General features: G+C 36.8%; 1 non-coding gene across 1 annotated transcript; it reads left to right on the top strand.

Annotated features, from left to right (window-relative positions):
• Positions 1 to 10,505: 10,505 nt before the first annotated feature.
• On the top strand, positions 10,506 to 10,624 carry LOC120630176. Its single transcript, XR_005659012.1, has one exon. It is a non-coding gene; the product is annotated as a 5S ribosomal RNA (ribosomal RNA).
• Positions 10,625 to 23,397: the final 12,773 nt, after the last annotated feature.

The following is a 23,397-nucleotide window of genomic DNA, read 5'->3' as shown; positions in this document are numbered from 1 at the left end:
TAGCTGGAAGAGATCTGTTATAGAGATAAGCTTTCCTTTGTACACTTCAAGTATCTCATGTTCACAATCAATTTATGGTATTTAAACAATAAATAAACAAATACAGTTTTTTTTTTGACGAAATTGACGAACCAAGCAGAGATGTAAACCACCGCTTATAAACAGAGTATTTGACAGTAGATAGCTACAAAAAAAATGCGACAAGTAAAGTTAAATATTTTTGTGACAGCTAAGATAATAGGTATACATTTTAACAAAGTTAAACATAATTCACACACTGCACTTCGTATACTGTCGGAAGTACAGCCAAGTTTCCTAGAAAACACTATCGCCACATAGGAGACATGGGAAAATCCGCTAGTTTATCAGTCTAAACCGGAGATGGCGCGGTTGTGTAATACTATCTCTATATCATCACGGTTATGGTAAAGCATTGGAGAAGTTTTTGTAGAATAGATATAAACACGATATCGACCTGTACCTACATTTCGTACATTGGGTATGCTGACAGTATTATTTTGTCGTTTATATTAACTTCAATAGGATCTTATTTTTAACTAGCTTTTGACCGCGTTTTGAGTACGGGGGCGCGTAGGGTCGAAGGGCAGGGTTTGATGCTACAAAAACACGTCTTCTTCATCATCATCATCACTTCAACCGATTGACGCCCACTACTGAACATAGATCTTTTGCAGGTAGTTCCAAAATCCGTTTCTGGGCCGCTTGTTTCCAGTGGCTCCCTGCGACTCGTTTGTTTTCGTCTGTCCAAATCGTTGGAGGCCGACCAATGCTGCGTTTACCTGTGCGGGGTCACGATTCCAGTAGCTTGGGGCCCCAACGCCCACCGATTTTTCGAGCTATGTGCCCTGGCAATTGTCACATTAGCTTTGCGACTCTTTGAGCTATGTTGGTATCTCTAGTTCTTTTATGCATCTTCTCATTTGTGATTTGATCACGTGGAGATATTACACTCCTAACATAGCTCTCTTCATCGCCTCTCTGAGCCTTCTTATGAGACCCATACTGTAAGTGACCACGGTTTAGATGCGTAAGTAATCACTGGCAACACGCACTGTTCGAAGACTTTGATCTTCAAGTACTGAGGGATTTTGGACGAAAAGTTTCCTGAACTCTGCCCATCCGTGTTGGATTACTCACAACAAATCAGAAATCCAACGCAGACCATGTCACAGGTGTCTGCTAGTACATATAATAATGCATAGTATACATAATACATAAATTAAAAATTGGAAAAAATCGGGGTGACGTTCAATATTGTGTATATTCAGGGAGTTATGAAAACATACATAATCTGCCATCTTGTGACGGCGGCCATCTTGGACCGATTATCATCAAACATAGCTAAAAAAACTTCCTACTGATTAACCTTTCAAACAAAAGAAAAAAAATCAAAATCAGTTCATCCGTTCGGGAGCCACGATGCCACAGATAGACACCCACACACAGACATTGTTTTACTCTAAGTTGATCAATAAAAAAAAACATAGACACAGACCCGTTGAAATTATAACACCCTTCGTTTTTCCGTCACGGGTAAAAAATGGCTGTAGTCAATTTTAAGTTCGTTTCAAACTTGTCCCTAATATAGCGGACATGAATCGCCACAGAAATGTAGAAACAACTTCATTTACTTGAAATCTAAATCGCAGTCAAGGCTCTACTTAGATCGAGCCGTTTAGATATTAGCACAATTCATGTCACGTTTATACCTTAATTCAATGAAATCTCGTAAATACAGCACCTGCCCATTCACTGGATATTTAGTTCCACAGTTCTTACTGCATTATGCATTTAGATATTATGCTAAATTATACTTAGCTAAGATAATTGTTTTAAAGCGTTAATGAGGATGTATAGGCCACACTAAGTTTTTTTTTTTTGGAATATTGAGTGGACTTGCTGGTTGTTCTGCATTCATGATGGTAAGTTTACTCAGTGAGGATTTCGGCTTCAAATCCTGGATCTTAGCTCCGAAACGTGGTCGCTAACTATGGATCCCATAAGAAGGCTCGGAGTCACGCTCGGGTCAGTGAAGACAGCTAAGCTTGGAGTATATAGAACTGGAGTTACTGATAAAGCTCGATTATTCGCGAAGTTGAAGTGACAAAAGGCAGGGCATATAGCTCTGCAACCACTAGGATTCCAAGGTGCTGGAATGGTGAGTTCTAGGCGTAAACTATGACTGACGACGTCAAAGGAGTCGCAAAGAAATACTATTGTCCAGCAGTACACGGACTATTCGCTCATAATTTGAAGGTAGCCATTTGGCAAAGTGGCATTCTGGATTTTTACGCTGCGTTTTATGAGAAAAGGAATTAAAAAAGTGGAGCTTTTTACGTGACTATCGAGACCGTTGATAAAGTCAAAGCCAAAAGTCAAATTCACAATTCATTTATTTCAAGTAGGCCTACTGTATAAGCACATTTAAAACTTCAATGTGGGTTTGTAGTGAGTCTATCACCGGTTCGGAAAGCAGATTCTACCGGGAAGATCCGCTAATATTTCTTGATTCAAGTACATATTTACATAGATGGATGCGTTCATTACATACAAAATATATACATGGTAGTGAGTTGTGGTGGCGATAACTACATTCGTAAACCTAAAACCCTAGTTTAAGAAGAAGCCCACAAAAAACTTAGCCGGGAGATATCACAGCGTATCACAACTACATTTAATTAGCCTATTGAGCAAAGAGCTTTTTGAGTCCTAGGTCGTGGGTTCATTTCCCACAACTGGAAAATGTTTGTGAGATGAACATTAATGTTTTTCGGTGTCTGGGTGGTGTATTTATATATTAAGTACGTATATTATTCATATATTATTTATCTGTTAACTTAGTACCCATAACACAAGCTACGCTTATTTTGGGGTTAGAAGGCGATGTGTATGTTGGCGTAATATATTTATTTATTTAGTAAATGGTAACGTTGTAAATCCTTACGATGCATCACAGAGAGTATTTAGATGATTGATGAGTTCAACCTGAGCCATTTCCAAAATCGGTGATAGCCTGGTGGCTTCGGCTACGGCTTTCCTTTCGTGAAGACCGAGTTCGAGCCCCAGCACGTACCACTGACTTTTCGAAGTTATGTGCGGTTTAATTTAAGCAATTTAAATAGCACTTGCTTTAAATAGTGAAGGGAAACATCGTGAGGAAACGTGTACGCCTGAGAGTTCTTTATAATGTTCTCAGCGGCGTGTAAAAACTACCTATCCGCACTTGGCCGGCGTGGTAGACTACGGCCTAAACCCTTCTTACTCTGAGAGACTCGTGTCCTGGAGTGGGCCGGTAATGTTTTGATGATGATGATGATGATGATGATGAATTTGCAAAAGATATACAAAATATTTTCGATGCATTGCGTTTCTTGTAAAATGTTTATACGGTAGTCAAACCGAGACGTGAATGAATGAATGAATGAATACACTTTTATTGTACACCAAAGAAACAAAAAGTAGTTACAAAGATATAAATACAATCAAGAGAGTACAATTTGGTGGTGGACGTGTTTGCCAATAATGAATGACAAATTCCCCGTTCGTTTATTAGAAACTTACTACGTGGCTTCTGTTTTAAGGAAGATAAAGCAAATTATAATTATGTAATTAAAATTCTTTTAGACTGCTTTCACACGGTTGCCCACTGAAGTTAATTAGATCAAAGTTGACGGAGAGCATGAACGGACGCGAGCTCCGATTTGTCACAGAATTAGGTCGTGGCTTGATGGTTGCTCTGCCTTACTTTATAGGGTTGTCAGCAGGACTTAGCCGGATTGTTTGCCACTCATTGCCAAGCCGAAATCTATGATCCAAGCTGATGCCTATGATTAAAAAAAAATTGATACATCAGAGATTCTATAAGAGTTTGTAGGGGCTTGTGTGGTGAGGTAAGTAAAACTCTCGATGCTTGGTAATTTAATATGTATAATGTAGGTACGTGCGGGAGCAGTAGTGATACGGTCGACATAGAAACATATAGGAAGGTCGTCCTCAGAGCGTCCTCGGGGACCGAAGTCCAACCACTCATCCTTAGAAGTTGTACATATCGTGTAAAAGATAACCGAAATAATATTTCAGAAGCTTTAGCGGTACATTATTTACTACTCTGAGACTTATCTGTGAAAGCTAAACTCTAATATTTTTCATGTAAACCGTTGCCATAGTTTTTACTGAAAGAAATCAGATAGAGCCCTTACATCGCATGCAAAAATATAATCAAGTGACTCCTGTCACTTTATTAGGTACGCTTCGCGTAGCTTAGGTACTATGCACGTGTCGGTCTTTTATATTCAATAGGGTTGTCATAAGTAAACACTTAACACGAATATTTTGAATTAGTTTGCATGGAAAAATAAATATGCTTTTTTTGATTTAATAGTTTTATATGGTGATTCCTTATGCAATATTCTTATGTACCCTTCAATTGTATTTCGTAATTCCGTTACACGTTGTATATGGTAATTGTTTATGAAAACTGCGCTAGCGCAATGCAGGATCTTTGTGGCGCCTTTAGTTTGGTAATGTGGCTACTAGATTGCTACAGGTTCTGTTTCTTTATCGAGTGTAACGAATTCTAAACTTTTTTTTAAATAGTAATTATTTATTGATTGAACAGACGGCCCACCTGATGGTAATAAACCTTCTCCTTTAAACAAAGCGCGATTTTGCATTGCATGAAGACAACATATCCTAAATAGTACCACCTTGTTGTTTGTCAACCTCAAGCGTAGGTGTTAATATGACTGTAATTACATCGGCATCGCCCGTCAGACCGGACTGCTGCTCGGTGGTAGAACCGTGGTAGTACTTCCCCGGACAAGTTTTGTGACAAAAAGCTCTACTTATACTAGTTATTCAGTTTGTTGTGTTGCGGTCTATCTTAAATCGCGGCAGCCGACATTTGCCTTACTAATTGTCATCCCGCTAAAGTCGGTTCATAGGATTCATCTATGAGTTTGGACAGAGACCATATAGGATTTTTTTCAAAGTTTTTTGGGTTATGTTTTACCATTTGAATAATCATAATTTAGCCGCAAGAGAGAGTTACACAAGAAGAAGTTTTTTCGAAATAGCAGGCGGGCATTTCTTTTTTATTTGTAGAACTATTTATTCGAAGTAAATAGGTATATAGCATAATTAAACGATATGTTGGTTTTACGTTATTCAAAGTCTGGACGCCATTTGGCGCGTTGGTCAGCCTATAGACCATCTGTGTTGAAGTATGTGGTCCTTATTTCCGGCTGTGGTCAATACATTTTGTATTAATATTGAAACAGGATATTCTAGCCTACATATTATATGCTGACCAATGTTCACTAATTTACTTATCTAAAATTGTATCAGCACAACATCATATTGCGTACTCTATAAGATCTGCCTCCCCATTGCTGGGTAAAGGCTACCTCTGTCTGGATGTCAGATTTTTTAACCTAGCTTAGATATATGTTTCGCTAATTTCACGATTATTATGTCAATGTTATAATCACGACGATAATGGACACGGAGAGCTTAATGTGATCTGGTCAAAAATGTTGTGTTACAATTAACAAAGGAGAGTAGAGTGTTTTTAAAACAGAGCTCGTCCGGGGTTGCTACTGCCATTTTTCTGTCTGCCGCTAAGTGTTCTGATTGGATAACGAATTTTCAAAAAAAAATAATTTAAATATTTTGCTTTTCAAATTAATAATGACTCGAGTATCCCCTATGACTAGCGTTTTTCTTTGAAAAAAGTAAGCAGCGAAGTCCCGCAAGTGTATGCAAAATGAATAATCGATAGACTTTAATTACTCCACACATCGCTAACCCTACTCCCTATTCCCGACCTTGGCTCGATCGCGGGAACATCGGGACTTCCGCCCCCCATTCATCACGAAATCGATTCAGGATCGAATACCCTCCGTATCGATTACACGGATTTTTTACCCAAAATATTGTATTGTGCGTCCGTAGTAAACTGGACGTGCTATCATTTACAATGGACTGTGTTAAATGGTGCGTTTAAAATGAAGGCTGTTTCAGTTTAGAATATAATTTGAATACCTAGCCCTACCCCATCCCTACTTTTAACACTATAGTCCCAGTGTAGGTCTCATTAAACTCGTAAGCCGTTCTTTTTCAACATTTTAAGGAATAAAGGCTTGGAATGGAAGAACAAAACAGAAAGAAAGGTCTTCATCAGCGCCGGAGGCCGTGCACGACTTACAATCCTTGGGGAACATAATGGGGACCCCACAGGCATGCAGGTTTCCTCACGATGTTTTCCATCACCGGCAAACCAAGTGATATTAAAAGGACTTGAACAAAATTTTCCCCAAGCTGTACAAAAATAAATGTATATTCATTAATTTTTTTAACATAAATATAGAATTGTAAATAAATAACTACATTTCATAGTAGCGGTTGTAATAAAACTTGAAATTAATTCATATGTACTTGATTCCGTTATAAACCTAGAGACAGTACCTTAATACCAGACGCCAAAGTATATATACCTTCAATGTTGCCGTCCAATATTATGGACATATAGTGTTGGTATACTCATTGATTATACCTAATAGTGAAAAATTTAAAAACTATTTAACTTTGATTATAATACATGGTGTACTTACATGTTAAATGATTTTTTAATCTAAAGAAAAGCCTTATATTAATTGAGCTATCTAAGCTTGTGAAGAAAATTGTAAAATTAATTTAAAAACTAAGTGCAAATCTTACGAATACCTACTTCTTGAACCTTAATAACTTGAATCCATTTCTGCTTAGCTATAAGTAACTTCTTTATTCTATAAATAGAAATTTATTTCTATTGTACATCGTAAATGTGCACAAAAATATATAACAAAATCTCGGAACATATGAAAGAAATAGGAAATACTAACATATATTTGAGAAATACGTAAAAATTACTTGCTCGAGAAAGCTTATATAAAATTAACGATTTTCTCAATAAAAAAAAGTAATAATGATAATAATAAGTCCGCGTCTCGATCTGTTTGCAGCGCCCTCTCAGGGATCCATTTCAAATGTATGTACATCAGATTGACATTCCTTTTTTGAAATTATAATAATTTTTCCATTGTAATGGAAGTGTAACTGTATAAATAAATAAATAGATTTCATCTCTTTACAATCTGGGGTGATAATAGTTACTTGAGAATTTCATGTTCTTTAAAACGCACATTACTCCGAAAAGTTCCCCAGAACCCTCTAACTTTTCGGAGTACAGTAAAAGTGAACGCGTTCAAACATACAAATAGACTTTTATCTGAATATCATAAATTTATTATTTAAACCTATAGTGGGCCTATAGTGAAGCGGTGATAGCCCAGTGGGCAGGACTTCGATTTCACTTTCGGGGGACCGAGTTCGAATCCCAGCACCTCTTACTTTTCTAAGTTACGGGGGTTTTAAGCAATTAAACTAGCTTCAACGGTGAGGGAAGATATCGTGAGGAAACCTGCATGCCTGAGAGTTTTCCATATTGTTTTCAAAAAAGTGTGTGGAGTCCACCAATCCACACTAGGCCAGCGTGGTGGACTTAACCCCTTCTCATTGAGGAGGAGACCCGTGCCCGTGGCCCGGTAATGGGTTGACGTTGTTGATGATGATAAAACCTATAGTCATGGATTCCAGATATTATATTGGAAGCCGAAACTGTGGTAAGTTAAGGAGGCTGAGAGGTTAGAAGTGTTTAAAGCAACAAAAACTTTGCTGTAGTCTGTACCGAGTTTCAACTAGCTTGGTAAATAATTATGGCAAGTACTATTTAAATTACTCATACTTTATACTAACTATTTAAATTGCAGCGATACCTATCTCATTCCACGTTACAATATTATGAATATTTTGAACTACTTATAACAGCGTAGCTTACCCGAGAAACCCTTTCGAATCCAATACAATATTTTATATTCACTCATTTATTTGTACAGGGGAACTCGTTCCGACTTTAAATGAATAAAATTGATTGCTTATACAAACTGTGCGCCCAAATACTCAGCCATCACGTTGAAAAAAGGCTTTAGAAAAAAGTATAAGAGATTTTTGTGGACGTCAGGAGGCGAGCGGCGCGGGCTCGACTTGGAGGCTGCCCGGACACAGTTTAACAGTATTACAGTACGGTAATACGCCAGAGGAGAGATGAAATTTGCGATCGCGCACTAAGCTAGAGCCAACGCGGACGCGTTGCTTGCTTTCCCGATGGCTTTCAACTGGCGTTCTGATTGCTAGAAATCACAAATATACGAAGCTGAACGCGTTAGTTTGACCTTGAATTTACACTTATATTCTTACACTGATGATAACTGAGTTTTTTGTGAGTTATTAGAACAAGGCGCGTTTGGAAAACTCGTGGGTTTAGTTTTATAGTTGAACGTTTATTTAATACTGACAATTCATAACATGCCATTAGTATATAATACGTGACATTTTTTTAACTAGAGAATTTTGAATCAGCTGGAGTCCTGTGTAGTACAGGACTTCAGCTGATTTAAAATTAATTTTCAATATAAAGTAATTGTAGTTTAAAGCTGTGCACAGATACACGTTAAGGAAGTGTTTTTACAGATAATCTTCGGTTATGAATATTTTCTGTCTCAGAAAAGAATTGAAACGTATTTTAATTTATTTATGAAGACAATTTAAAAGTCGTTCCATCGGAGTTGCTACCAGCGTCATTTAAGTGCCATTTGTGGTGAAGACTCTGGAACCGCGGATCCAGAGACGGAAGGTTTTTTTTTTAAGAAATACCATAAATGGTTTACTGAACCGAAAATTAAGGGATTTTAGTTATTAGGCCAAGGAATTCGTTTGGTCAATGGAAATGGAGATCAATTTCGAAGACGTTTGAAATCTACTAATCCGAACTTTGCCAGCGTGGTTTACTACTGCTTTTACCCTTCACATTCTAAGGGAATTGTCATGGGCCGGTAATGGGTTGATTATCGGCAATAAAAGTTACAAAAATATCTGTATGATCTCTAAATGGTGGTGCGACGGACCCGGGTCGACCTTGAGGCGTTCCGTAAGACAACTCGATTTTGTTATTTGTTTATACACAACACTACCTGTTCACTGAGGAGAGTGAGGCACACACACAACCGAGTTCGATCACCGCATAGCGCGGAGAGTGTAGTGAGTGTATGCGCATCGATGTCGAATCGCTCAGGCATTTTACGGCGATTTTCGGTAATGATCAACGATTTATTAGGCCCTGGTATGCCGCTTAGAAAGTAGAATTTTTGGAAGTTTTACCTCTTTTGGCGCGTTAGGGAAAAATTATGAGAGTAAATTTTTACGATGCGCGCGCACACCGTCACAAAAAATCGACACCCTGAAGTTAGCTATAAAGTTTGACAGTGTACACTTTCAATTGCCAAAGTCTGCGGGCTCACTCCGGGAATTGATTCAATTGTCCAAAAATCTCAAATTTTAATAATAATAAAAATAAATAAATACACTACGACAATACACACATCGCCACCTAGCCCCAAAGTAAGCGTAGCTTGTGTTATGGGTACTAAGATTGCTGTTGAATATTTTTATGAATATAATACATAAATACTTATAATATACATATAAACACCCAGACACTGTAGTAACTGAAGTAGGTAGACTAATGACTATTAAGGTTTCATATTTCGGCAAAGGATTTCTATCTTTTATATTTGACGACCGATTGGCGCAGTGGGCAGCGACCCTCCTGAGTCCAAGGGTTCGATTCCCACGACTGGAGAATGTTTGAGTGAAGAACATAAATGTTTTTCAGTGTCTAGGTGTTCATATTCATCCGACTTTTTAGTACCCATATCACAAGCTACGCTTACTTTGGGGCTACATGGCGATGTGTGTATTATCGTAGTATATTTATTTATTTACTAGCTATTGCCCGCGACTTCGTCTGCGTCTGATTTTGTTTTTGATGTGGCATTAAATTTAGTTGTAGTTCTAAAAAAAATTAAAGTATTCGGAATCGCTATAGTTTTATCTTTGAATTTGTTGTTGTAATAATATTCACACATATTAGTTAGGTACATCAAAAAATATCTGCCGAGATATCGTGATTTCTTTGCGGTATTTTCTTTCACATGTCGTAATATTTGGAAAAAATTTAACAGAAAACTTGCCGAACGATCAACGAGCTCTAACCTCTTCGTACTAATCTGTTATCACTAAAATAATTCTTATCCACCTAACCAGTGGCGTGCACTGCATGCATGCACAAAAGCACTGCATACCCAAAATATTTTATAGAACTCGTATTGGAGGGAATTCTTTCCATTTCATGCCATCAACCTGCTTTATGCATACCCTGGTCGAAATCGCTGTGCACGCCACAGCGCCTAACCTATTTATTGAAGTGAAACTTCTAATACGACTTCCAACAAGGTTGCGTTAAACGTTTAACGCTTACTACCATTGATGGGTATTTATATTATTTGACAGATTGTCATATGCTGGTTCAGTAATTCAATACAACTGTCGCCAACGTCCATACCATGTTGAATACACCGGTTCTCGTCCGATCACCGAAGTTAAGCAACATCGGGCGCGGTCAGTACTTGGATGGGTGACCGCCTGGGAACACCGCGTGATGTTGGCTTTTTACTTTGTTTTGAATAGAATCCAAAATAAATAAGGAAGTCAATTTTATGGCTTTTTTACTTCCTTCTAAATAAAAATGAAACAGAAAATAAAGAATTATGTCATAAAAAAGTTTCCCTTCTTACGTGTGTACACTTATACCGACATACTTTTTTATTTTCACACGTGAACATATTATAATCTGTGGAGTTTGTTTTGTACCTCTATCATTGTGTATTCTCGTATATACGAAATAATGAATGCGATTAGAATCGGCTTTATTGAAATAAGACATGCAGTTGTGTATACGGACCCGGGGTGTCCCGAATAGCTCATTAATAAAGATCGATTTGATATTGTAATCGTTAAATATTTATAAAAAGAAACTCCTTTAATGTATGCTGTTTAAAATTGAAATTCGTGTGCTTAGACACACATGAGTCAGAAGCTTTCCTGTTTTAAAAGCCAAGCTTTCCTGTTTAAAATTGGAATCCTCAATTGTAAGAAAGATCAGTGAGGATGCGGTTTCGAAGCGCAATGTGCGTAGGAGTACATTGACGAGGATCTGTATGGTGTGGAGTATAGGAATTGAAGAAATTATAAATTACACCATACAGATTCTCCTGCTTTTCGCGGAGTATAGGCAAATTCAGCTTTTCATAATAGGACAGAACAGTTAAGAAATTATGTGGTAAGGTTAGTGATATCATTTAGGCCCCCTACAGGGCACGGGTCTCCTAATGAGAAGGATTTAGACACCGCTCTGGCCAAGTGTGGATTGTGACAGTTCACACGCCTTTGAGATCATTATGGAGAACTTTCGGGTGTTTACTCAGGTAGGTTTCCTCACCGATCGGTGATACCGAATTGTTTGAAACGCACATAACACCGAAAAGTAAGAGGGGCGAGCCGGGGACCACCGGGCTATCACCGTTATTTTTTGTTGAGAATGAATCTTCTAAATGGACCCTATTTAGAAATCCAAATTACGTTACTTTGATTTCACCAGGTATCAAATTTAGGATCCCTTGGCATCAAGTATACACAAGGTCAATGCGGCACGAAAACCGTCCAACAATATATGATTTGAACCATAGGCCTTTTGTTGTAAATTTGGACCTAACAATGCCCTACCTCTTTACAAGACACTCAATTCTTTACAAGTCTACAAGACTAGACTAGAATTTCTTACAAGACTAGACTAGACGATGGTACTCTACACAAGATAGCAACACCGCCTACCGATTCTATTCATAAATGTGCAAGAAACCATTTCCACCAGAGTCATGCAATGCTGAACTTTGCAAATAAGATATTATGATACACACACATCCCAGTATGTTCTACGTATCCAGGCAGCTAAGATATCAAGTTTTGAGACAATTAAGTAGTTAGGTTAGCCAATATTTACAATGTTACATTTATTTATATCTATACTATCTTTTGCCCGCCTTTTTCGTCCGCGCTTATTACGGTGTTAACTAATCCCGTGGGAATCGTTTGTTTTTCTCGGATCAAAAGTAGTTTATGCTACTGTCCGTCTTTTAAACTGACTCTACGCCAACAATCAAGCTGATTGGGTGCTTTATTAGGGCGTTAAGGAATGACAAACAAACAAATCAACAAACACATTTTCGCATTTATAATATTAATAAGGATTTTGTGAGACACTTTATCAAGATTGTGGTAGTAATGCGTTCGTAACGCGCACTACGATATCCTTCAGGGGCAACTGGATCCACTGTTACTCCGAAAGAGACGGAAGCCATCTCCGAGTGCCATAAAAATATTTCACCGCAGGGATCCGCTACCTGATAAGGATACGCATCATTTTAAGTACCGTCTCGGCGTAAGCGGAGATTCTACTGTGGATTCTACACGTAAGATACGAAGGACACAATCAATAATGATCTTTTTGTATATCCATATCATGAATATGGAAAACATAAAGGTGACGAATTAAAACAAAAAGGTGAATGACTGATCTATCAACGCTAAGCTCAAACCACACCTCTAAGTTTTTGTAACTTATCTTAAAATGTAAGCAATCTTTTCATTACTTTTTAGTGTAAATTACGTTATACTAATTGTAGCATAGCTAGCAAACCGACATACTTAATAACAAGCAGACACACTTATTTATTTATAATATTAGTTCGAATAATATGATTACTATATTATATGATATGATACTATGACTTATATAATATGATACTATGATTGTAAACCGTCTGAAATTATATTGCAATAGTACCTAGTTTATTTTTTAATTTTATATTTTACAATTTATGTATCTACCTGTAAGCTTATGGTATTGAAGCATCATAAATTATTATTTGTCCATATAGTTAAAGCCATGTTAGTAATATTATATATGGATACTAGTAGGGATTTATTTTCTACTTACATCAAAGACAAATCTTTAATAATTAGTAGATCATCCGAGAAAAAAAATTAAAAATACATACAACTATAGAATTCGTTCACAAAGAAATACATTTGTCCTTGGCATGTTTTATTTTAGCGGTAGCCCATGAAAAAGGATCGACACTACCTGATAAAGATACGCAGTCATTTGTAGTGCGGCCGGCACAAGGGGACCGCAGAGATATTCTTGAGACCGCGCTTTATTTCCAAAAATCGACAAACTTATCTTTCTAATGTGTTTGGGGACATGTTGTATAGATAGGTGCAACACATCTTGAATAAAGAATTAAAATAATGTATATCTAATGAAACTGTGATAGCCCAGTGGGTATGAGCTCGACTTCACTTTCGGGGGCCGAGTTCGAATCCCAGCACGCCCCTCTAACTTTTCTAAATTATGTGTGTTTGCGTTATTAAAATATCACTTTTTTCAATGCTGAAACCTGCATGCCCGAGAGTTTTACATACTATTCTCAAAGGTGTGTAGGTGTTTTGAGTCCACCAATCCGCACTGGGCCAGCGTTGTGGACTACGGCCTTAGCCCCTTCTCATTGTGGGAGGAGACCCGTGCCCGGTAATCGGTTAATATGATAATGGTGATGATGATATCTAATGTAACTGTCTCGCATGTTAAGCGCGTTTATCCAGGGACGGAACTTAAAGGAAGGTAGAAACCGTTTGCTTTCCTGAGGTAAAAACCAGCCTTTGTTATTCTCTACTAATACCAACTATGCCGATGTTACTCTTTACTACTTTCAACTAATTGTATGTAAAATAATTAATTGCTTAGTTAGGGCGTGATGAAGGGACAACAAGCACACTTTCGCATTTATATCTAACTAGCTGTTGCCCGCGACTTCGTCGGCGTTTGATTTTGTTTTTTGATGTGGCATTAAATTTAATTGTAGATCTAAAAAAAATAAAGTATTCAGTATCGCAAAGCCTTAAATGAGGGGTTTACTGTTGTCCACTGAAGAGTTATGTCCTCTATCTCCGACCACAGTTTGGGAAAAATTAAACACATATTACAAACTCTATAGTACAAAAATAATTATTTAAATCAATTATAATTTGTCGGAGTTATGGTGTAAAATCGTCAAACACTCATCCCCTCTCCAGGAACCGAGCTTTATGTCGGGATAAAAAGTATCCTATATTACTTCTAACACTTTCAAGAATATGTGTACAAAGTTTCATGAGGATCGGCTAAGTAGTTTTTGCGTAAAAGCGTAACAAACAAATTTTCATTGACATTTATAATAATAAGTAGGGATAGGGATATTAGTTCGAAAAACTATAATTGAAAACCGTTTGAAATTATATTGCCATAGTAGTTTTTATTTAAATCATAAGTATGTTGTACAATTCATGTATCTACCTATGTACGCTAATGGTAATAAAGCTTCACAAATTATTACTTGGCCATGTACTTTCGCAACTAGTACATAAAGTGATAAATCAGTTCAATATAAACTTTTTAAATGGGCTCGATACGAAGTTGTAACGTTGTAACTTAAGGTTTTTTTAACTTGTAAGCGGCATATTACGACCTTACAGAAACGTCCTTCATATTCGGCCATACCAACCCGTATATGTTTATAATCCACCTTTAGCGTCCGATAACAAAAACGATCGAAGAAATCGGTCCCCTAAACCGACGTGACAAGACAATATGATGGATAAAAAAGTCCGGGCTTAATAAATGCCTCTCAGATGGGACGTGGGTTTCGCGACCATAAATATTACCCATCGGGAGTGCTTCGTGACCTATGCTTAAAATCATTGCTGTGATTACATCCGATGATTTAGACGATCGACCGTTACGGGTTATTGTTTAAGAGCCAGTGAAATATTTGTTTCAAGTGTTGTTACGACGTTTGTAAATTCATAAAAATTCTTATTTAATTTATTACATTAAGCTTACTCTTTAAGCACTTTTGAAACGTCAAATCTGTTTATTTATAATGGAATCTACCACCAGTTCGGAAGGTAGAATACCGAGAAGAAGCCGGCAAACTCTCAACTTGCTTTTTTCCAACCTTAACAGTTTACTAAAGTAAATCTTTGCCAAATCCATGTAAGATTAATTTAGATTGAATGAATATTAAATTAAAAAAAAATAGATATAGTCTCTAAGGATCGTATACCAAGAGAGGTGTAGGGGTTCAGCCAATGTTCTTTATTAGGCCAACGGGTTGGAGTATCTGTTGAAACAAAATTTCTGCATGCCGTACCTCGTATCAAGTTTACCAATCAGGTAAACACTTGAGAATTAAAAAGACCAGTTGACTAAATAAACGTTTGGTTTTGAGATCAGGGTTTAATCATGTTTCCGGTATTTACTTTGCATCAATCTTTGTTATTTGATTTATTAGTTATAGCCTATAGCAGTCCACTGCTGGGCTAAATGCCTCTCCAAACGGGAGGGTTTTCACGCAATCATCATGCTGGGCCGACAGACAGATTGATGATCGCTGTAGACGGTTGTAGTAGCACAGAGAACGCTACTGCCCATTTTCCATTATATTCACTCAGTCGCCTCTTGCGACACTCGCGGGCAGAGGGGCGGTAACAACTGTATTCTTTATACTTACATTACATACAAAATTTGTAATACGCAGTAAGGTGAAACTAGAATACCGAAACAATATTCTTTAAGGCTTTAAGCCTTCCTCTATCATAAGGAGGAGATATTTGATATTTAGTACAATGACGAGACCCACCACAGTGCTCAAATGCTACTGGGCAGGCTGAGTCATTTACCTAATTTATTTTAAAAGGGATTAATCTTAAAAGGTAATGTATCCTAAACTGCCGTCACTACATGGTTTATTTGCTTTGGCACTTATTTGCTTTTTATTTGTATTTGGATGTAAAAAATATTGGATAAATATATCTAAAATATAGATCAACGGGTACATACCACGATGATATTTTTGATTCGTCGATATTTCGACCCAGTTGCATGGATCGTGGTCACGACGGGACTGCGTAAGTACGAGGTGTCAAGTTGGATGTCACGTGCAGAATCTGACTACCCACTTTCGTGTTGTTTTTGTCGGTATTAAATTTAAGATAATATATTGACGTGACAACGTCTTATAAATTGGTTTGCCGGGTGACACTTCAAGAAACTGCGTTACGCTCCGCTCACGTTATGCGCTCACAATGAGAGCGAGTGAGAGGCACGCGCCCGCCTAAGAGCGAGAGAGACAGACATAAAAAGTGAAAGGCACGCGTCCCTTTGTAGTAAACGCTGTTTCATTGTACGCAAATGTATTGCAAGTTATTGTATGTATATTTGTATATAAATACTTATGTATGTGTAAAGGTAAAAATAAAATTTTGTTAATATGAAATTCAGTGCGAGATTCTTTGTATAAATTAATGTTTTAAATATAATTCTTTGTATAAATAAATGTTTTAAATTGTTACTATTATTTCATCCTTCTTCCTACTATACGAATGAATATTCTACATTAAAATTATTTTACCACTCAAAGTCGTTGTCACGTATAACTTTCGCCCGTATACCGACTTTACAGGCAACCAATTTTTTTATATTTAATATAATTCTATTTAATATATTTATATAATTATATTTATATTTAAGAAATGTTGATTAACCACGAAAATCTTAGTTTAAAATCTTTAATTCGATAAATAGTTCACCATCTCTTCGCTTAGTACCTACCCAGATAAGGCCGTGTTGAATTATGTGGTTCCGTCTTCAATTTGCTTTGTTGGTTTTTAGTCGAGGTTAGCTTACAGGTAATTATGAGATCATGTTCTGTACTCAACCATTGATATAGAACTCGTTGTTGGATATGACTCTATTATTTAAAATCCATTAGAATTATAACGTAGAGTGCTCGACTGCCAAGTTAACTTTGCGCGAATGTAATAATATAGTTCTTTCGGATCCATAAGTTAACGGTGTATTATCAACGCGCCTAAATGTTTGACTGTTGCAATAAATTTCCTTTCATTTGATTAAAATTTTAGAGAATTACTTAATATTATAAATGCAAAAATGTGTTTGTTTGTTTGTACTTATTTAACGCTCTAACTAAGTAGCCAAACTATTATATAATTATTTTTTTTTTACAAAATAATGAATACAACAGAGTTAAATTATAAATGCGAAGTATGTGAAGTTCTTTTTTGATATTTGAATGATTGGAAAAGCATATTTATATATTATAATGAATGTAATATTAATTACACGTATAAGCAGCTAAGTATATGTATCCTCCTAATATTACAAATGTAAAGGATACAAAAACGGCTGAACGGATTTGGATGAAATTTGGCACGCATGTAGCCTTTGGCAATGAAAAGAATATAGGCTACCTTTTATCGTGGGAAATAAAAGAACTCCCGCGGGAATAAAAAACCCTTAGTCCGCGCGAACGAAATCGCGGATATCAGCTAGTTTAGAATAAATAAGCACATACATTAAGTGATAAATTTAAAGAAGTTAAAATAATGACGGTGCATAGTCAGTACATATTTGAAAATTTAATTTATGTCTATAAAAATATAACAAAATTTAAAAAGAAAATGGACTGTAACAATATAAATATTAGAAAGAAAAATAAACTCGTTGTGCAGTTTACTAGGCAACACAAAATTGCAAATTCATTCAAGGGCAATTGTATATTATTTTATATCCAATTACCAAATAAAATCTTTGAGATGTCTCTCAATAAGTTCAAAGTTTATATAAAACGTAAGTTTACAGAAAAATCCTATTATAATATTAAGGATTACTTAAACGATAAAAAAGCTTGGGTGTGAATTGCTATAGCTTCATTGCTCAATAAATATATACTGTGAGATGGTGATAACAAAAAAAAATACCCGGCTAAATTTGTTGTGGGCTCTTCTTAGACCAGGGCGCGTTTGAAACCCTCGTAGCTTTAGGTTTAAGTTACTATGTTTTTTCTAACATAAATATTATAGTTCTATTTGAAAACAAAAATTCTAGCCAGATTTAATATTTAATTTAAATATCCCAGCTAAAGTTTGTAGCTGGGACATTTTATCGGAGGACATGCTTTTATAAGGATAAGCCTAAGTTTATCACAAACAAAATAAGCAAACAGTAAACAAAAGTAACAAAAGGGAGAAGTACCATCCTTAATCTAAAATTCTTATTACGGCATGAAACAAGTGTTCGCGTGACTTCCACGATCCGATCCTCTGACGTTCTCACGACGATCTGATATTTCACTGAACATGTATAGAAGCCATTTTTGTTTCGAGCGAAATATGCGAGGTATGCGAATTTATTGTATCCTCATTTCTATTTTTAGTTATGTCACTGCGTAGAGAACATAGACTAGAAAAGTTACTGCAAAAGAGAGAAATATAACGAACACTTATAATATTACTAGCCGTTGCCCGCGGATTTCGTCCGCGTTTATTACGGTTTTTTTTTATAAATCCCATGGGATCCGCTTTTTTTCTTGGGATTTGAAGTACCTTATATTACTCTACCTCTTTTAAACTAACTCTACCTATAAAGTATAAATTTTGATATAGTATGATAATATTATAGTATAGTTAAATTAGGTAGGTAGAAATTTCCTTAACTGTAAGTGGAAGAAACAGGCAATCTGACGGATTCCGTTTTCAAATATCAATTCAAACAAAACATTCTGTTTGCAGTAGAATCTAGTTGTACGTGAAAAAATGTGTTACGGTTTAAGTTAGGAACACAGAGTGAAGTCGTTCAACAAAACACACATACTTGTAAAGAGAGAAAGAAAAACAGTATTGTTTGACTTAAAAGACAAGAGCTACCAGCATTTCCTGTCATAGATAAATTTGATTCCTTCTTATTACTGAGTAGAGTCTTAAAAAAAAAACGATTAGAGTTATTATAGCTCTGAACATTAGTTTAACTAACTCAGGCATTTTTTTATTTGACTACAAGTTAGCCCTTGATTGCAATCTCAACTGGTGTTTATGTGATGATGCAGTCTTAGATTGTAGCGGGCTAACCTGTTAGGATTATGGCTGATATATATTTGATATAAACTGTGTAATAATTCCCAAATTGCCTCTACCGGAGATCGAACTCGGGACCTCCCACTTAGAAGACCAACTCACCACTGCACCACCGGTAGTCAAAGTTATACAAATTGATATTTATCAATGTCTATTAATTGTCTAATTGAATTGAATTTTAGTACTGAAATTCGATTCTTTGCCTGGTGCTTCTACCGTGGCTAGTTACCAGTCAACTCACGTAAACATGAGTTTGTTTTGTTGTCTGTTTAGTTAATTAATTAAATAAAAACGAGAGGAAGGAGAACCGTCGGTACAACCGTCTTCGCAATTGGAAGCCATGGGGAGAAGAGCGCCCTCAAGTACGGCCACAAATGCGCTTGATGGACGACGCGACATGAAGAAGGTAGCCGGTTCGAATTGGATCCACATAGCTCAATGCCTCGAGAAGTGGAAGATGTTGAAGGAGGCCTACACCAATGTGGTCGAAACAGGCTTAAGAAGAAGAATGAGGTTCGAGCCACCAATTAAAATAATCAAAAACTTGATGTAATCAGCTTTAAGTTCTCTTATAAGAGAACAGCATGTTCTTTGGAGAATAAAGTCTTTAAACCTATCGTAAACGTTTTGTCATTCCTGTACGATGCTGCGTAGTATAGAGGTATGGGCTAGCAGTCGTAACCCTAATAGGTTAGCCAGCTACCGTCTTGGACGACTTGGACCGTATCATCATATAACAGCAAGATTATCTCGTAGTAATAAAAAATACTACAACAAGGTCACTCTTCAGACTACCCAACTTTTCGACAACTTCAGCAGATGTGACGTGTTTCATGTTTATGATAGCCTGGTATGCCTGGATAGCCTTTTGGTTTGGGCTATTATGCTTGTGTGCCCAGTGGTTTAGCCTTGGCTTTCCTTTTGGGGGTACCGAGTTTGATCCACGGCACGCAACTCAAATTTTTCAGAGTTATGTGCGTTTATAATATATGCAATTAAATATCACTAGCTCTATCGGGTAAGGAAATTTCTTGAGGATGCCTGCACGCCTAAGAGTTCTTCATAATATTCTCAAAGGTGTATGAAGTTTACCAATCTACACTTAGCCAGCGTGGTGGACTTTAAACCATTCAAACTCTAAGAGTAGACCCATCCCCTATTTTTCTATATTTATTATTATTAGTATTTTATGTGTGTAATCTTGATAAGTATTAGTGTGTAATTGTTCGTAAGTATGTATATAAATATACACGCCACCAATCGGTTTCCCTTGGTTTTCCTAATCCTAAGGTTGCTTGGAAGAGATCACTACTAAGCGGTCGGTCGCGTAAGGCCGCCCTTTGTATCGTACTTTTTAAGTTTATTTTTGTTGTGTCCATTGTTTTTTTTTCCTATTTGTGGTGGACAAATAGAGTGTATAAATAAATACATATACTATCAGTCCCCTATTATACTACTGCTCCGGTAAGAAGTCCAGAGTCTGATGCTAAAAGAAGTTGGCCAAAGATTGTTGGTAATGTCTTAGTTCTAGAAAGAGCATATAAAGAGGTTATTGAAGGTGGGTAGTTAATATGACCACTGCCGCTTTATTTACCCGGAAACAGCCTATCCGATATAAAAATGTTTGGAATATGTTTTAATCAATGTACAAAGAGTGATTAGATCGTAAAACAGGCAAGAAAGCGGCCGGAGCAAATTAGTATATCGCTACCGGTATCCATATGTAGGTATTTCATTTGTCGGGCCGACTGTCTACGCCGAAAACTCAATCAATGCCCACGAAATTTACAAGGCAGATAAAATTTAATTTAATGTTGTATCGATGGTGCACACATGCATAGTGAATGCATAGGTATTTGTGTGTGTGTGTGTGTAGTAATTATGCGGCCGATCGGCGCGGGCGCAGCGCCGGTGGTCCACTCCCCCCTTCACCCTGCCTCCCTTCTATAGAAAAGCTCTACACCTCGGAACTCACGATGGACAGCGTTTGTTACGGATATGTGAACTTTGATGCCTATTTGTTGCTGTTTGTTAGCATTATTTCTAGTATTAGAAATCCTAACAACTATAAACCAAGCCAAACAAGATTGGTTATTGGTTATGAAATAATAATACTAAAACTCTGAAAAATTACTTAAAAGTAGTAATTATACGCTCAAGCACACATACATACACAAAAACACACAAACACACGCAAACACAAGCGCACAGGTATGATTCAGCATGCAATTTTTAATCTTTTTAAGTTAATGTTTTCAATGGTCTAAAGGCCCTGAAGATCTATGAATTATTTGCATTGATATGTGAGTCACAAATGAGAATGTGTATTAATAGCAACATAAGCTATGAAGGCAATTTTATCGCTGGTAAAGGCCCTTTATAGGCAATTGACAGGCTTCAAGAGATCGAAAGTTGTATAGATGCAAAAGCTACAGAAACACATTATGAAATTTAGTAACCGTACACAAAGTTATAAATAAGTAACACGCAAATCATTATTATTTAATTTTTAACTCCGAAACTCTTAATATAACTTAAAAAAAAAAACTTTATACAGGATATTTATGAATTTTAGGTAAAGAAAGAACCGTATAGAGGAATATTTTCCAAAACATTAAAACGCTACGGACGTCTGGATATCGAGACTAAACTATACAACTGACACGCATGAAACCGTCTTATTTCATAACGTTTATTCGCCGTTGAGTTCGTCTGCGAAACATTTTGAATCATCGTTTTTGAGTATAATAACAACTAGCTTTCCCCTGCGTTATATTCCGCTTTAACTAAAGCCTGCAACGCAATGTGTTATAATACATAGCTTAAAAACCGCGTAGCCTTTTTACACGACCATAGTACATATAAGGTGACTTTAGTGCAAGCCGCTGAGTTAGAGAGAGTGCAGAATACTCTGCACGGTCTCCTCTTTAAATACTATTTCATGTATCAAATAATCTTGAACGAAAAAGTAAGACAAACATTCCAAATTGCATTATTCGTCATTGCATCGGATTAAACAGTCAACCTTTTTGCTATATAATGATCTTAAATTAGTAGCGCAGTTAGGTAATTTATTGCTTGTCGCCAACTTTGAAAGCAAGGTTGTGCGATTAGAGAATACGTTTCGATGTCAACGTGCTTTTTGTTCCAAAGTAATCTCCAATTTGCGATGCATCGATTTCACTGAATCGCGATTTTTTGACGCAAAAGCTCTCGTCCTTTGGATCTTTTATCGTTCATTGTCAACTGATTGGCATATTCGTATCGGCAAATTGTCCGTTAAAGATAAAACTGTCTTTATAACTAAGTACGGTGGACTCGTTTTCTTTTCAATTTGTAAGTGTAAAACCATGTCACTGTGCACTCTTAATCTAGAATTATTGTATGTGGATAAACTTGGTTAAACTAGATTAGCTCTAGATTACATTAATTTCCAACCTTAATATTTTTTGTGTGAAACGGTGTGTTTACAGAAATATATGGCCCACGTGCAGTCACTAATTTAGATAGATAGAAAAACTTTATTGCAACAAAACTTATCAATAAAACAAAACAGTGTGTATAAAGTGATCTGTAAAAGGCTGCATCTTCCCAAGTGGGATGGATGGAATCTTTTTCTGCTCAGTGAATACGTAGTCCCCAATGTTTTACTCGACGCGGCCCCTATCCTCAGGCACAGTCGGAGTAGGATACACTGATGCAAATACTTCATGCGTCTTTGTCAACTTCTTTCCCGTTTAGCCTAACTTCACCCTAAGTTGATGAGCGAGCCTTACGGCTGTTGTTCTTGACTGGTAGTCTCCCTGCTGTGTTCAACTGACCTCAACGTGACTAGCTTAGCACTTGCTGCATCAACCAAACGGATGGAACAAATAAAGCAGTCTTCCCTGACTGATCCACGGTAAATAATCTCTAGAAAGATTTTACAAAGACGTCGGAGATATTATATTGCACAAGTGTGTGCGCAAACACGGGTGCAATCTCTATTCCCTGGATCTCGTAGTCTTATGGGACGCGTGCTCTGACACCACCCGCAAGACATTAGGCGCAGGACCGACAACTAAGCGTGTTCTCCGAACGAGAACTCGAAACTCTGCTCTGGTTCTTAGTATTTATTCATACATAATACATATATACATCACTGGCCCATCACTGGGTCGTGATATTTAGCCGAATATGCTCACCGCTAGACCGACGAGGCGGTTGCAATCAATATGTTGTTACACGATACACAAAATCTGTAGTAAGTAACAAATTATAAACGCTGTACTGAGGTGCTTCATGACGTCGAGTCAAGGGAAAATTTATTGGTCACTTAAAGGAGCTGTTCTGCTGCACGCTGTCGGATGA

This window comes from Pararge aegeria, chromosome 15 (assembly GCF_905163445.1).
Source record: "Pararge aegeria chromosome 15, ilParAegt1.1, whole genome shotgun sequence".
NCBI lineage: Eukaryota > Metazoa > Arthropoda > Insecta > Lepidoptera > Nymphalidae > Pararge > Pararge aegeria.
The sequence above is the reverse complement of the archived record's forward strand: the minus strand, read 5'-3'. Positions and strand labels throughout refer to the sequence as shown.